This window comes from Styela clava, chromosome 2 (genome assembly GCF_964204865.1).
Source record: "Styela clava chromosome 2, kaStyClav1.hap1.2, whole genome shotgun sequence".
Lineage (NCBI taxonomy): Eukaryota > Metazoa > Chordata > Ascidiacea > Stolidobranchia > Styelidae > Styela > Styela clava.
In genome coordinates, this window is record NC_135251.1 from 28,806,443 (window position 1) to 28,821,442 (window position 15,000).

The window sequence follows — 15,000 nt, forward strand, 5'->3', positions numbered from 1 at the left end:
ACGAATGAGGTTCAACGGGTTACCCGGACCTTTCGGCCTAGGTAAGACACTCGCTGCTTCACTCAGTGTAGCGCGCGTGCGGCCCCGGACATCTAAGGGCATCACAGACCTGTTATTGCTCAATCTCGTGTGGCTAAACGCCACTAGTCCCTCTAAGAAGTTAGACGCCGACCGAGAAGGTCGCGTAACTATTTAGCATGCCAGAGTCTCGTTCGTTATCGGAATTAACCAGACAAATCGCTCCACCAACTAAGAACGGCCATGCACCACCACCCACAGAATCAAGAAAGAGCTCTCAATCTGTCAATCCTACCTGTGTCCGGGCCGGGTGAGTTTCCCCGTGTTGAGTCAAATTAAGCCGCAGGCTCCACTCCTGGTGGTGCCCTTCCGTCAATTCCTTTAAGTTTCAGCTTTGCAACCATACTTCCCCCGGAACCCAAAGACTTTGGTTTCCCGGAAGCTGCCGGAAAGGTCGTCATGGTAACGCCTCCCGATCGCTAGTTGGCATCGTTTATAGTCAGAACTAGGACGGTATCTGATCGTCTTCGAACCTCTGACTTTCGCTCTTGATTAAAGAAAACATTCTTGGCGAATGCTTTCGCAGTAGTTCGTCTTCCGCCGATCCAAGAATTTCACCTCTAACGGCAGAGTACGGACGCCCCCGTCTGTCCCTCTTAATCATTACCTCGTGCTCCGAAAACCAACAAAATAGAACCGAGGTCCTATTCCATTATTCCATGCAACACTATGCAGGCGAACAGCCTGCTTTGAACACTCTAATTTTTTCAAAGTAAACTTATCGGCCACCGCCGACACTCAGTCAAGAGCACCGACTGAGAACCGAAGGTGAGGCGAACGCAACCAGTGACACGCCTTGCGACGGACCGGCGGCGCTCGCCCAAAATCCAACTACGAGCTTTTCAACCGCAACAACTTTAGCATACACTGTTGGAGCTGGAATTACCGCGGCTGCTGGCACCAGACTTGCCCTCCAATGGATACTCGTTAAGAGTTTTAGGATGTACTCATTCCAATTACAGGGCCTCGTTAGAGTCCTGTATTGTTATTTTTCGTCACTACCTCCCCGTGTCGGGAATGGGTAATTTGCGCGCCTGCTGCCTTCCTTGGATGTGGTAGCCGTTTCTCAGGCTCCCTCTCCGGAATCGAACCCTGATTCCCCGTTACCCGTTATCACAAAGGTAGGCACGTAGCGTACCTTCGACAGTTGATAGGGCAGACACTTGAATGATACGTCGTCGGTGCAGAGACCGTACGATCCGCGTGGTTATCCAGAGTCATCAAACGTCACAGGACGAACCCGGTCGGTTTTGATCTGATAAAAGCGCGCCTCCCGAAGTCGGCGCTTAATGCATGTATTAGCTCTAGAATTACCACAGTTATCCACTTCGCTTACGAGACCAAATAAACCAAGACTGATTTAATGAGCCATTCGCAGTTTCGCTTTACGAGAACTCGTACTTGCACCTGCATGGCTTAATCTTTGAGACAAGCATATCACTACTGGCAGGATCAACCAGATAGCTGCGACAGCTGCGCTCGGCCTTTGCTGGGCCGCCCGGCGCGTGCTCGTCGCATTCGTTTAAGACCGAGGCGATCGCCTGCGGCCGTACTCAGCTTCGACAGTCGCTGGCCGCGACGTCCACGCTCTCGCCGGCAGTGCCAGGCGGAGCGATTTGCGTTTTTTCTTTGCTCGCCCTCTCTCGGGCTCGATCCATTCAGTTTCGCACAAACAAGAGCTCTGCCGGCCGCCTGCAGCGGTGCCTAAAACCCGGGCATAACAATGCGACCGTTCTGCTAAGCCGACAAGCGCTCAAGCCAGACGCTCGATCGAACGCCCCCTACATATTAGTCGAGACAACGGCTCGCTCATTAGCATCGCGTTTGTACTTTAACTTTTTTCGGCTCGGCTTCTTTCGACGCCGATGCCGGCGACGCAACACTCTCTCGCCCGCCAGCCACCGAGAAAAGGGTGCGCTCCGACCGGCCCCGCACCGTACGCCGCTCTTTCTTAGCTCATTCGAGTTTACTGTCTTTCGCTCTGACATGCCTTACCTAGGGTTAGGTTAGTATGCTTGCACGTTTGTACTTTAACTTCTTTCGGCTCGGCTTCTTTCGACGCCGATGCCGGCGATGCAGCACTCTCTCGCCCGCCAGCCACCGAGAAAAGGGTGCGCTCCGACCGGCCCCGCACCGTACGCCGCTCTTTCTTGGCTCATTCGAGTTTACTGTCTTTCGCTCTGACATGCCTTACCTAAGGTTAGGTTAGTATGCTTGCACGTTTGTACTTTAACTTTTTTCGGCTCGGCTTCTTTCGACGCCGATGCCGGCGACGCAGCACTTTCTCGCCCGCCAGCCACCGAGAAAAGGGTGCGCTCCGACCGGCCCCGCACCGTACGCCGCTCTTTCTTGGCTCATTCGAGTTTACTGTCTTTCGCTCTGACATGCCTTACCTAGGGTTAGGTTAGTATGCTTGCACGTTTGTACTTTAACTTTTTTCGGCTCGGCTTCTTTCGACGCCGATGCCGGCGACGCAGCACTCTCTCGCCCGCCAGCCACCGAGAAAAGGGTGCGCTCCGACCGGCCCCGCACCGTACGCCGCTCTTTCTTGGCTCATTCGAGTTAACTGTCTTTCGCTCTGACATGCCTTACCTAGGGTTAGGTTAGTATGCTTGCACGTTTGTACTTTAACTTTTTTCGGCTCGGCTTCTTTCGACGCCGATGCCGGCGACGCAACACTCTCTCGCCCGCCAGCCACCGAGAAAAGGGTGCGCTCCGACCGGCCCCGCACCGTACGCCGCTCTTTCTTGGCTCATTCGAGTTTACTGTCTTTCGCTCTGACATGCCTTACCTAGGGTTAGGTTAGTATGCTTGCACGTTTGTACTTTAACTTTGTTCGGCTCGGCTTCTTTCGACGCCGATGCCGGCGACGCAACACTCTCTCGCCCGCCAGCCACCGAGAAAAGGGTGCGCTCCGACCGGCCCCGCACCGTACGCCGCTCTTTCTTGGCTCATTCGAGTTTACTGTCTTTCGCTCTGACATGCCTTACCTAGGGTTAGGTTAGTATGCTTACACGTTTGTACTTTAACTTTTTTCGGCTCGGCTTCTTTCGACGCCGATGCCGGCGACGCAGCACTTTCTCGCCCGCCAGCCACCGAGAAAAGGGTGCGCTCCGACCGGCCCCGCACCGTACGCCGCTCTTTCTTGGCTCATTCGAGTTTACTGTCTTTCGCTCTGACATGCCTTACCTAGGGTTAGGTTAGTATGCTTGCACGTTTGTACTTTAACTTTTTTCGGCTCGGCTTCTTTCGACGCCGATGCCGGCGACGCAACACTCTCTCGCCCGCCAGCCACCGAGAAAAGGGTGCGCTCCGACCGGCCCCGCACCGTACGCCGCTCTTTCTTGGCTCATTCGAGTTTACTGTCTTTCGCTCTGACATGCCTTACCTAGGGTTAGGTTAGTATGCTTGCACGTTTGTACTTTAACTTTGTTCGGCTCGGCTTCTTTCGACGCCGATGCCGGCGACGCAACACTCTCTCGCCCGCCAGCCACCGAGAAAAGGGTGCGCTCCGACCGGCCCCGCACCGTACGCCGCTCTTTCTTGGCTCATTCGAGTTTACTGTCTTTCGCTCTGACATGCCTTACCTAGGGTTAGGTTAGTATGCTTACACGTTTGTACTTTAACTTTTTTCGGCTCGGCTTCTTTCGACGCCGATGCCGGCGACGCAGCACTTTCTCGCCCGCCAGCCACCGAGAAAAGGGTGCGCTCCGACCGGCCCCGCACCGTACGCCGCTCTTTCTTGGCTCATTCGAGTTTACTGTCTTTCGCTCTGACATGCCTTACCTAGGGTTAGGTTAGTATGCTTGCACGTTTGTACTTTAACTTTTTTCGGCTCGGCTTCTTTCGACGCCGATGCCGGCGACGCAGCACTTTCTCGCCCGCCAGCCACCGAGAAAAGGGTGCGCTCCGACCGGCCCCGCACCGTACGCCGCTCTTTCTTGGCTCATTCGAGTTTACTGTCTTTCGCTCTGACATGCCTTACCTAGGGTTAGGTTAGTATGCTTGCACGTTTGTACTTTAACTTTTTTCGGCTCGGCTTCTTTCGACGCCGATGCCGGCGACGCAACACTCTCTCGCCCGCCAGCCACCGAGAAAAGGGTGCGCTCCGACCGGCCCCGCACCGTACGCCGCTCTTTCTTGGCTCATTCGAGTTTACTGTCTTTCGCTCTGACATGCCTTACCTAGGGTTAGGTTAGTATGCTTGCACGTTTGTACTTTAACTTTGTTCGGCTCGGCTTCTTTCGACGCCGATGCCGGCGACGCAACACTCTCTCGCCCGCCAGCCACCGAGAAAAGGGTGCGCTCCGACCGGCCCCGCACCGTACGCCGCTCTTTCTTGGCTCATTCGAGTTTACTGTCTTTCGCTCTGACATGCCTTACCTAGGGTTAGGTTAGTATGCTTACACGTTTGTACTTTAACTTTTTTCGGCTCGGCTTCTTTCGACGCCGATGCCGGCGACGCAGCACTTTCTCGCCCGCCAGCCACCGAGAAAAGGGTGCGCTCCGACCGGCCCCGCACCGTACGCCGCTCTTTCTTGGCTCATTCGAGTTTACTGTCTTTCGCTCTGACATGCCTTACCTAGGGTTAGGTTAGTATGCTTGCACGTTTGTACTTTAACTTTTTTCGGCTCGGCTTCTTTCGACGCCGATGCCGGCGACGCAGCACTCTCTCGCCCGCCAGCCACCGAGAAAAGGGTGCGCTCCGACCGGCTCCGCACCGTACGCCGCTCTTTCTTGGCTCATTCGAGTTTACTGTCTTTCGCTCTGACATGCCTTACCTAGGGTTAGGTTAGTATGCTTGCACGTTTGTACTTTAACTTTTTTCGGCTCGGCTTCTTTCGACGCCGATGCCGGCGACGCAACACTCTCTCGCCCGCCAGCCACCGAGAAAAGGGTGCGCTCCGACCGGCCCCGCACCGTACGCCGCTCTTTCTTGGCTCATTCGAGTTTACTGTCTTTCGCTCTGACATGCCTTACCTAGGGTTAGGTTAGTATGCTTGCACGTTTGTACTTTAACTTTGTTCGGCTCGGCTTCTTTCGACGCCGATGCCGGCGACGCAACACTCTCTCGCCCGCCAGCCACCGAGAAAAGGGTGCGCTCCGACCGGCCCCGCACCGTACGCCGCTCTTTCTTGGCTCATTCGAGTTTACTGTCTTTCGCTCTGACATGCCTTACCTAGGGTTAGGTTAGTATGCTTGCACGTTTGTACTTTAACTTTTTTCGGCTCGGCTTCTTTCGACGCCGATGCCGGCGACGCAGCACTCTCTCGCCCGCCAGCCACCGAGAAAGGGGTGCGCTCCGACCGTCCCCGCACCGTACGCCGCTCTTTCTTAGCTCATTCGAGTTTACTGTCTTTCGCTCTGACATGCCTTACCTAGGGTTAGGTTAGTATGCTTGCACGTTTGTACTTTAACTTCTTTCGGCTCGGCTTCTTTCGACGCCGTTGCCGGCGACGCAGCACTCTCTCGCCCGCCAGCCACCGAGAAAAGGGTGCGCTCCGACCGGCCCCGCACCGTACGCCGCTCTTTCTTGGCTCATTCGAGTTTACTGTCTTTCGCTCTGACATGCCTTACCTAAGGTTAGGTTAGTATGCTTGCACGTTTGTACTTTAACTTTTTTCGGCTCGGCTTCTTTCGACGCCGATGCCGGCGACGCAGCACTTTCTCGCCCGCCAGCCACCGAGAAAAGGGTGCGCTCCGACCGGCCCCGCACCGTACGCCGCTCTTTCTTGGCTCATTCGAGTTTACTGTCTTTCGCTCTGACATGCCTTACCTAGGGTTAGGTTAGTATGCTTGCACGTTTGTACTTTTAACTTTTTTCGGCTCGGCTTCTTTCGACGCCGATGCCGGCGACGCAGCACTCTCTCGCCCGCCAGCCACCGAGAAAAGGGTGCGCTCCGACCGGCCCCGCACCGTACGCCGCTCTTTCTTGGCTCATTCGAGTTTACTGTCTTTCGCTCTGACATGCCTTACCTAGGGTTAGGTTAGTATGCTTGCACGTTTGTACTTTAACTTTTTTCGGCTCGGCTTCTTTCGACGCCGATGCCGGCGACGCAACACTCTCTCGCCCGCCAGCCACCGAGAAAAGGGTGCGCTCCGACCGGCCCCGCACCGTACGCCGCTCTTTCTTGGCTCATTCGAGTTTACTGTCTTTCGCTCTGACATGCCTTACCTAGGGTTAGGTTAGTATGCTTGCACGTTTGTACTTTAACTTTGTTCGGCTCGGCTTCTTTCGACGCCGATGCCGGCGACGCAACACTCTCTCGCCCGCCAGCCACCGAGAAAAGGGTGCGCTCCGACCGGCCCCGCACCGTACGCCGCTCTTTCTTGGCTCATTCGAGTTTACTGTCTTTCGCTCTGACATGCCTTACCTAGGGTTAGGTTAGTATGCTTGCACGTTTGTACTTTAACTTTTTTCGGCTCGGCTTCTTTCGACGCCGATGCCGGCGACGCAGCACTTTCTCGCCCGCCAGCCACCGAAAAAAGGGTGCGCTCCGACCGGCCCCGCACCGTACGCTGCTCTTTCTTGGCTCATTCGAGTTTACTGTCTTTCGCTCTGACATGCCTTACCTAGGGTTAGGTTAGTATGCTTGCACGTTTGTACATTTAACTTTTTTCGGCTCGGCTTCTTTCGACGCCGATGCCGGCGACGCAGCACTCTCTCGCCCGCCAGCCACCGAGAAAAGGGTGCGCTCCGACCGGCCCCGCACCGTACGCCGCTCTTTCTTGGCTCATTCGAGTTTACTGTCTTTCGCTCTGACATGCCTTACCTAGGGTTAGGTTAGTATGCTTGCACGTTTGTACTTTAACTTTTTTCGGCTCGGCTTCTTTCGACGCCGATGCCGGCGACGCAACACTCTCTCGCCCGCCAGCCACCGAGAAAAGGGTGCGCTCCGACCGGCCCCGCACCGTACGCCGCTCTTTCTTGGCTCATTCGAGTTCACTGTCTTTCGCTCTGACATGCCTTACCTAGGGTTAGGTTAGTATGCTTGCACGTTTGTACTTTAACTTTTTTCGGCTCGGCTTCTTTCGACGCCGATGCCGGCGACGCAGCACTCGACGCAGCACCCAGCACCTTTTGGGACTTGCTTTTTTTTTCGACACGTCCGCCCGTGGTGTCGGACTTGTCTTTTTTTTTTCCCGCGCCGGACTTGTCTTTTTTTTTTTTTTTGCCGGGCACCACGCCGAACGGGGCCGACGGTCGCTTGAGCAAGGTTTGATGAGAAGCCGTCACTCATCCGCGAAGAAGTCCACGTGTCATTTATGAATCCGAAAGCGAAAGGAGGGAGTGGCCGCCCTCCATTGGCTCGCGCCCCGATTCGAAATCTTCCACGTGATTGGCCGTTACTCACTCATCCGCGACGAAGCCCACGTGTCATTTCGCAATCCGAAAGGAGGGAGTGGCCGCCCGCCATTGGCTCGCGCCCCGTTTCTAAATCTTCCACGTGATTACTGCTCGCTCGCTTGGCTGGATTCGCGCCGATTGCTGACACGTGATTGGCCGTTACTCACTCATCCGCGACGAAGCCCACGTGTCATTTCGCAATACGACAAGGGGGCGTCGTCGCCCTCCATTGGCTCGCGCCCCGTTTCAAAATCTTCCACGTGATTACCGCTCGCTCGCTTGGCTGGATTCGCGCCGATTGTTGACACGTGATTGGCCGTTACTCACTCATCCGCGACGAAGCCCACGTGTCATTTAGCAATACGAAAAGGGGGCGTCGCCGCCGCCCATTGGATCGCACAATTTCGCAATACGACCAGGTACAAACTAACCACACCAAAAAAGTTCAAGAGACCGCACGTGCAAGCATACTAACCTAACCCTAGGTAAGGCATGTCAGAGCGAAAGACAGTAAACTCGAATGAGCTAAGAAAGAGCGGCGTACGGTGCGGGGCCGGTCGGAGCGCACCCTTTTCTCGGTGGCTGGCGGGCGAGAGAGTGCTGCGTCGCCGGCATCGGCGTCGAAAGAAGCCGAGCCGAAAAAAGTTAAAGTACAAACGTGCAAGCATACTAACCTAACCCTAGGTAAGGCATGTCAGAGCGAAAGACAGTAAACTCGAATGAGCCAAGAAAGAGCGGCGTACGGTGCGGGGCCGGTCGGAGCGCACCCTTTTCTCGGTGGCTGGCGGGCGAGAGAGTGTTGCGTCGCCGGCATCGGCGTCGAAAGAAGCCGAGCCGAAAAAAGTTAAAGTACAAACGTGCAAGCATACTAACCTAACCCTAGGTAAGGCATGTCAGAGCGAAAGACAGTAAACTCGAATGAGCCAAGAAAGAGCGGCGTACGGTGCGGGGCCGGTCGGAGCGCACCCTTTTCTCGGTGGCTGGCGGGCGAGAGAGTGCTGCGTCGCCGGCATCGGCGTCGAAAGAAGCCGAGCCGAAAAAAGTTAAATGTACAAACGTGCAAGCATACTAACCTAACCCTAGGTAAGGCATGTCAGAGCGAAAGACAGTAAACTCGAATGAGCCAAGAAAGAGCGGCGTACGGTGCGGGGCCGGTCGGAGCGCACCCTTTTCTCGGTGGCTGGCGGGCGAGAAAGTGCTGCGTCGCCGGCATCGGCGTCGAAAGAAGCCGAGCCGAAAAAAGTTAAAGTACAAACGTGCAAGCATACTAACCTAACCCTGGGTAAGGCATGTCAGAGCGAAAGACAGTAAATTCGAATGAGCCAAGAAAGAGCGGCGTACGGTGCGGGGCCGGTCGGAGCGCACCCTTTTCTCGGTGGCTGGCGGGCGAGAGAGTGTTGCGTCGCCGGCATCGGCGTCGAAAGAAGCCGAGCCGAAAAAAGTTAAAGTACAAACGTGCAAGCATACTAACCTAACCCTAGGTAAGGCATGTCAGAGCGAAAGACAGTAAACTCGAATGAGCCAAGAAAGAGCGGCGTACGGTGCGGGGCCGGTCGGAGCGCACCCTTTTCTCGGTGGCTGGCGGGCGAGAGAGTGCTGCGTCGCCGGCATCAGAGCACAATTTCACCGGCATGTCAGAGCGAAAGACAGTAAACTCGAATGAGCCAAGAAAGAGCGGCGTACGGTGCGGGGCCGGTCGGAGCGCACCCTTTTCTCGGTGGCTGGCGGGCGAGAGAGTGCTGCGTCGCCGGCATCGGCGTCGAAAGAAGCCGAGCCGAAAAAAGTTAAATGTACAAACGTGCAAGCATACTAACCTAACCCTAGGTAAGGCATGTCAGAGCGAAAGACAGTAAACTCGAATGAGCCAAGAAAGAGCGGCGTACGGTGCGGGGCCGGTCGGAGCGCACCCTTTTCTCGGTGGCTGGCGGGCGAGAAAGTGCTGCGTCGCCGGCATCGGCGTCGAAAGAAGCCGAGCCGAAAAAAGTTAAAGTACAAACGTGCAAGCATACTAACCTAACCCTAGGTAAGGCATGTCAGAGCGAAAGACAGTAAACTCGAATGAGCTAAGAAAGAGCGGCGTACGGTGCGGGGCCGGTCGGAGCGCACCCTTTTCTCGGTGGCTGGCGGGCGAGAAAGTGCTGCGTCGCCGGCATCGGCGTCGAAAGAAGCCGAGCCGAAAAAAGTTAAAGTACAAACGTGCAAGCATACTAACCTAACCCTAGGTAAGGCATGTCAGAGCGAAAGACAGTAAACTCGAATGAGCCAAGAAAGAGCGGCGTACGGTGCGGGGCCGGTCGGAGCGCACCCTTTTCTCGGTGGCTGGCGGGCGAGAGAGTGTTGCGTCGCCGGCATCGGCGTCGAAAGAAGCCGAGCCGAAAAAAGTTAAAGTACAAACGTGCAAGCATACTAACCTAACCCTAGGTAAGGCATGTCAGAGCGAAAGACAGTAAACTCGAATGAGCCAAGAAAGAGCGGCGTACGGTGCGGGGCCGGTCGGAGCGCACCCTTTTCTCGGTGGCTGGCGGGCGAGAGAGTGCTGCGTCGCCGGCATCGGCGTCGAAAGAAGCCGAGCCGAAAAAAGTTAAATGTACAAACGTGCAAGCATACTAACCTAACCCTAGGTAAGGCATGCCAGAGCGAAAGACAGTAAACTCGAATGAGCCAAGAAAGAGCGGCGTACGGTGCGGGGCCGGTCGGAGCGCACCCTTTTCTCGGTGGCTGGCGGGCGAGAAAGTGCTGCGTCGCCGGCATCGGCGTCGAAAGAAGCCGAGCCGAAAAAAGTTAAAGTACAAACGTGCAAGCATACTAACCTAACCCTAGGTAAGGCATGTCAGAGCGAAAGACAGTAAACTCGAATGAGCCAAGAAAGAGCGGCGTACGGTGCGGGGCCGGTCGGAGCGCACCCTTTTCTCGGTGGCTGGCGGGCGAGAGAGTGTTGCGTCGCCGGCATCGGCGTCGAAAGAAGCCGAGCCGAACAAAGTTAAAGTACAAACGTGCAAGCATACTAACCTAACCCTAGGTAAGGCATGTCAGAGCGAAAGACAGTAAACTCGAATGAGCCAAGAAAGAGCGGCGTACGGTGCGGGGCCGGTCGGAGCGCACCCTTTTCTCGGTGGCTGGCGGGCGAGAGAGTGTTGCGTCGCCGGCATCGGCGTCGAAAGAAGCCGAGCCGAAAAAAGTTAAAGTACAAACGTGCAAGCATACTAACCTAACCCTAGGTAAGGCATGTCAGAGCGAAAGACAGTAAACTCGAATGAGCCAAGAAAGAGCGGCGTACGGTGCGGGGCCGGTCGGAGCGCACCCTTTTCTCGGTGGCTGGCGGGCGAGAGAGTGCTGCGTCGCCGGCATCGGCGTCGAAAGAAGCCGAGCCGAAAAAAGTTAAAAGTACAAACGTGCAAGCATACTAACCTAACCCTAGGTAAGGCATGTCAGAGCGAAAGACAGTAAACTCGAATGAGCCAAGAAAGAGCGGCGTACGGTGCGGGGCCGGTCGGAGCGCACCCTTTTCTCGGTGGCTGGCGGGCGAGAAAGTGCTGCGTCGCCGGCATCGGCGTCGAAAGAAGCCGAGCCGAAAAAAGTTAAAGTACAAAGGTGCAAGCATACTAACCTAACCTTAGGTAAGGCATGTCAGAGCGAAAGACAGTAAACTCGAATGAGCCAAGAAAGAGCGGCGTACGGTGCGGGGCCGGTCGGAGCGCACCCTTTTCTCGGTGGCTGGCGGGCGAGAGAGTGCTGCGTCGCCGGCATCGGCGTCGAAAGAAGCCGAGCCGAAAAAAGTTAAAAGTACAAACGTGCAAGCATACTAACCTAACCCTAGGTAAGGCATGTCAGAGCGAAAGACAGTAAACTCGAATGAGCCAAGAAAGAGCGGCGTACGGTGCGGGGCCGGTCGGAGCGCACCCTTTTCTCGGTGGCTGGCGGGCGAGAGAGTGCTGCGTCGCCGGCATCGGCGTCGAAAGAAGCCGAGCCGAAAAAAGTTAAAAGTACAAACGTGCAAGCATACTAACCTAACCCTAGGTAAGGCATGTCAGAGCGAAAGACAGTAAACTCGAATGAGCCAAGAAAGAGCGGCGTACGGTGCGGGGCCGGTCGGAGCGCACCCTTTTCTCGGTGGCTGGCGGGCGAGAGAGTGCTGCGTCGCCGGCATCGGCGTCGAAAGAAGCCGAGCCGAAAAAAGTTAAAAGTACAAACGTGCAAGCATACTAACCTAACCCTAGGTAAGGCATGTCAGAGCGAAAGACAGTAAACTCGAATGAGCCAAGAAAGAGCGGCGTACGGTGCGGGGCCGGTCGGAGCGCACCCTTTTCTCGGTGGCTGGCGGGCGAGAAAGTGCTGCGTCGCCGGCATCGGCGTCGAAAGAAGCCGAGCCGAAAAAAGTTAAAGTACAAAGGTGCAAGCATACTAACCTAACCTTAGGTAAGGCATGTCAGAGCGAAAGACAGTAAACTCGAATGAGCCAAGAAAGAGCGGCGTACGGTGCGGGGCCGGTCGGAGCGCACCCTTTTCTCGGTGGCTGGCGGGCGAGAGAGTGCTGCGTCGCCGGCAACGGCGTCGAAAGAAGCCGAGCCGAAAGAAGTTAAAGTACAAACGTGCAAGCATACTAACCTAACCCTAGGTAAGGCATGTCAGAGCGAAAGACAGTAAACTCGAATGAGCTAAGAAAGAGCGGCGTACGGTGCGGGGCCGGTCGGAGCGCACCCTTTTCTCGGTGGCTGGCGGGCGAGAAAGTGCTGCGTCGCCGGCATCGGCGTCGAAAGAAGCCGAGCCGAAAAAAGTTAAAGTACAAACGTGCAAGTATACTAACCTAACCCTAGGTAAGGCATGTCAGAGCGAAAGACAGTAAACTCGAATGAGCCAAGAAAGAGCGGCGTACGGTGCGGGGCCGGTCGGAGCGCACCCTTTTCTCGGTGGCTGGCGGGCGAGAGAGTGTTGCGTCGCCGGCATCGGCGTCGAAAGAAGCCGAGCCGAAAAAAGTTAAAGTACAAACGTGCAAGCATACTAACCTAACCCTAGGTAAGGCATGTCAGAGCGAAAGACAGTAAACTCGAATGAGCCAAGAAAGAGCGGCGTACGGTGCGGGGCCGGTCGGAGCGCACCCTTTTCTCGGTGGCTGGCGGGCGAGAGAGTGTTGCGTCGCCGGCATCGGCGTCGAAAGAAGCCGAGCCGAAAAAAGTTAAAGTACAAACGTGCAAGCATACTAACCTAACCCTAGGTAAGGCATGTCAGAGCAAAAGACAGTAAACTCGAATGAGCCAAGAAAGAGCGGCGTACGGTGCGGAGCCGGTCGGAGCGCACCCTTTTCTCGGTGGCTGGCGGGCGAGAGAGTGCTGCGTCGCCGGCATCGGCGTCGAAAGAAGCCGAGCCGAAAAAAGTTAAAGTACAAACGTGCAAGCATACTAACCTAACCCTAGGTAAGGCATGTCAGAGCGAAAGACAGTAAACTCGAATGAGCCAAGAAAGAGCGGCGTACGGTGCGGGGCCGGTCGGAGCGCACCCTTTTCTCGGTGGCTGGCGGGCGAGAAAGTGCTGCGTCGCCGGCATCGGCGTCGAAAGAAGCCGAGCCGAAAAAAGTTAAAGTACAAACGTGTAAGCATACTAACCTAACCCTAGGTAAGGCATGTCAGAGCGAAAGACAGTAAACTCGAATGAGCCAAGAAAGAGCGGCGTACGGTGCGGGGCCGGTCGGAGCGCACCCTTTTCTCGGTGGCTGGCGGGCGAGAGAGTGTTGCGTCGCCGGCATCAGCGTCGAAAGAACCCGAGCCGAACAAAGTTAAAGTACAAACGTGCAAGCATACTAACCTAACCCTAGGTAAGGCATGTCAGAGCGAAAGACAGTAAACTCGAATGAGCCAAGAAAGAGCGGCGTACGGTGCGGGGCCGGTCGGAGCGCACCCTTTTCTCGGTGGCTGGCGGGCGAGAGAGTGTTGCGTCGCCGGCATCGGCGTCGAAAGAAGCCGAGCCGAAAAAAGTTAAAGTACAAACGTGCAAGCATACTAACCTAACCCTAGGTGAGGCATGTCAGAGCGAAAGACAGTTAACTCGAATGAGCCAAGAAAGAGCGGCGTACGGTGCGGGGCCGGTCGGAGCGCACCCTTTTCTCGGTGGCTGGCGGGCGAGAGAGTGCTGCGTCGCCGGCATCGGCGTCGAAAGAAGCCGAGCCGAAAAAAGTTAGAGTACAAACGTGCAAGCATACTAACCTAACCCTAGGTAAGGCATGTCAGAGCGAAAGACAGTAAACTCGAATGAGCCAAGAAAGAGCGGCGTACGGTGCGGGGCCGGTCGGAGCGCACCCTTTTCTCGGTGGCTGGCGGGCGAGAAAGTGCTGCGTCGCCGGCATCGGCGTCGAAAGAAGCCGAGCCGAAAAAAGTTAAAGTACAAACGTGCAAGCATACTAACCTAACCTTAGGTAAGGCATGTCAGAGCGAAAGACAGTAAACTCGAATGAGCCAAGAAAGAGCGGCGTACGGTGCGGGGCCGGTCGGAGCGCACCCTTTTCTCGGTGGCTGGCGGGCGAAAGAGTGCTGCATCGCCGGCATCGGCGTCGAAAGAAGCCGAGCCGAAAGAAGTTAAAGTACAAACGTGCAAGCATACTAACCTAACCCTAGGTAAGGCATGTCAGAGCGAAAGACAGTAAACTCGAATGAGCTAAGAAAGAGCGGCGTACGGTGCGGGGCCGGTCGGAGCGCACCCTTTTCTCGGTGGCTGGCGGACGAGAGAGTGTTGCGTCGCCGGCATCGGCGTCGAAAGAAGCCGAGCCGAAAAAAGTTAAAGTACAAACGCGATGCTAATGAGCGAGCCGTTGTCTCGACTAATATGTAGGGGGCGTTCGATCGAGCGTCTGGCTTGAGCGCTTGTCGGCCTAGCAGAACGGTCGCATTGTTATGCCCGGGTTTTAGGCACCGCTGCAGGCGGCCGGCAGAGCTCTTGTTTGTGCGAAACTGAATGGATCGAGCCCGAGAGAGGGCGAGCAAAGAAAAAACGCAAATCGCTCCGCCTGGCACTGCCGGCGAGAGCGTGGACGTCGCGGCCAGCGACTGTCGAAGCTGAGTACGGCCGCAGGCGATCGCCTCGGTCTTAAACGAATGCGACGAGCACGCGCCGGGCGGCCCAGCAAAGGCCGAGCGCAGCTGTCGCAGCTATCTGGTTGATCCTGCCAGTAGTGATATGCTTGTCTCAAAGATTAAGCCATGCAGGTGCAAGTACGAGTTCTCGTAAAGCGAAACTGCGAATGGCTCATTAAATCAGTCTTGGTTTATTTGGTCTCGTAAGCGAAGTGGATAACTGTGGTAATTCTAGAGCTAATACATGCATTAAGCGCCGACTTCGGGAGGCGCGCTTTTATCAGATCAAAACCGACCGGGTTCGTCCTGTGACGTTTGATGACTCTGGATAACCACGCGGATCGTACTGTCTCTGCACCGACGACGTATCATTCAAGTGTCTGCCCTATCAACTGTCGAAGGTACGCTACGTGCCTACCTTTGTGATAACGGGTAACGGGGAATCAGGGTTCGATTCCGGAGAGGGAGCCTGAGAAACGGCTACCACATCCAAGGAAGGCAGCAGGCGCGCAA

At 55.8% G+C, this 15,000-nt stretch overlaps 2 non-coding genes across 2 annotated transcripts in view; one reads left to right on the forward strand and one right to left on the reverse strand.

Annotated features, from left to right (window-relative positions):
- LOC144420212 (small subunit ribosomal RNA) overlaps nt 1-1,541 on the reverse strand; it is a 1,810-nt gene extending 269 nt beyond the window's left edge. Inside the window, exon 1 of the ribosomal RNA XR_013474565.1 lies at nt 1-1,541. This exon is cut by the window's left edge and continues 269 nt beyond it. This is a non-coding gene — a ribosomal RNA (small subunit ribosomal RNA).
- Nucleotides 1,542-14,563: 13,022 nt separating this feature from the next.
- LOC144420258 (small subunit ribosomal RNA) overlaps nt 14,564-15,000 on the forward strand; it is a 1,810-nt gene continuing 1,373 nt past the window's right edge. Inside the window, exon 1 of the ribosomal RNA XR_013474611.1 lies at nt 14,564-15,000. This exon is cut by the window's right edge and continues 1,373 nt beyond it. This is a non-coding gene — a ribosomal RNA (small subunit ribosomal RNA).